This window comes from Amphimedon queenslandica, unplaced genomic scaffold, assembly GCF_000090795.2.
Source record: "Amphimedon queenslandica unplaced genomic scaffold, v1.1 AMPQUscaffold_12096, whole genome shotgun sequence".
Lineage (NCBI taxonomy): Eukaryota > Metazoa > Porifera > Demospongiae > Haplosclerida > Niphatidae > Amphimedon > Amphimedon queenslandica.
Genome location: NW_003547665.1, coordinates 4,563 through 5,194, shown reverse-complemented (window position 1 = coordinate 5,194; position 632 = coordinate 4,563). Strand labels below are relative to the sequence as shown.

The 632-nt window shown below is 35.4% G+C and overlaps 1 long non-coding RNA gene across 3 annotated transcripts in view; it reads right to left on the bottom strand.

The window, feature by feature from the left end:
• Positions 1–398, bottom strand: part of LOC109588435 (uncharacterized) — a 3,588-nt gene extending 3,190 nt beyond the window's left edge. For all 3 annotated transcript variants that reach the window (XR_002188152.1, XR_002188155.1, XR_002188153.1), the window contains exons 1-2: positions 266–398; positions 74–176 (exon numbers count right to left, since the gene is read on the bottom strand). This is a non-coding gene — a long non-coding RNA (uncharacterized LOC109588435). The remainder of the gene's footprint in view (positions 1–73; positions 177–265) is intronic.
• Positions 399–632: the final 234 nt, after the last annotated feature.

Here is a 632-nt window from a genome sequence, read left to right as displayed (position 1 = left end):
AATTCAACTTGCGAACCGCCAATCACCAAAATAAAACTGCCAAATTAAAGTATTATACGTATTAATCCTGTACTTTTCAATCGTGTGAACAAGCTTGTAGCCACACCCTGCTTACTCTGACCAGTTGTACAATATTCAAAAAGTGGAGCAGTGACATGCACTGAATTTGGATACAACTAAAACAACAACAAAAACAATAATAATAATACTTGTAATTACATGTATTATAAGTACATATTCATAATTTTTACTATTTTATATTTACCTTTGGAGATGAGGATATTGAGTAATATCAAGCCTGTAACCATGGCAACAGCTCCAAGAGGTAAGTGGTGGTCTGAAGGAGGATACCATGACAGCAACAATACTCCTCTGAGCTTAACAACCCAACAAATGTATTCAGCCTATGAGAAAGAGAGGGGGGGGGAGAGAGAGAGAGAAAGAAACAGTGACATTCATGTACATGTAACATAGAATGTGATTAACTTTTAAAATTAAAATCCTAGCCACTAACCCACACAGTTCTACCAACCTTTCCCTCCGCACTGGGTGATGTTATATTAATTTCATGAACCTTCAAATACAGGTAATTAGCAAAAATTATTATCCTAAAAAACCTGCTATATGGTAGT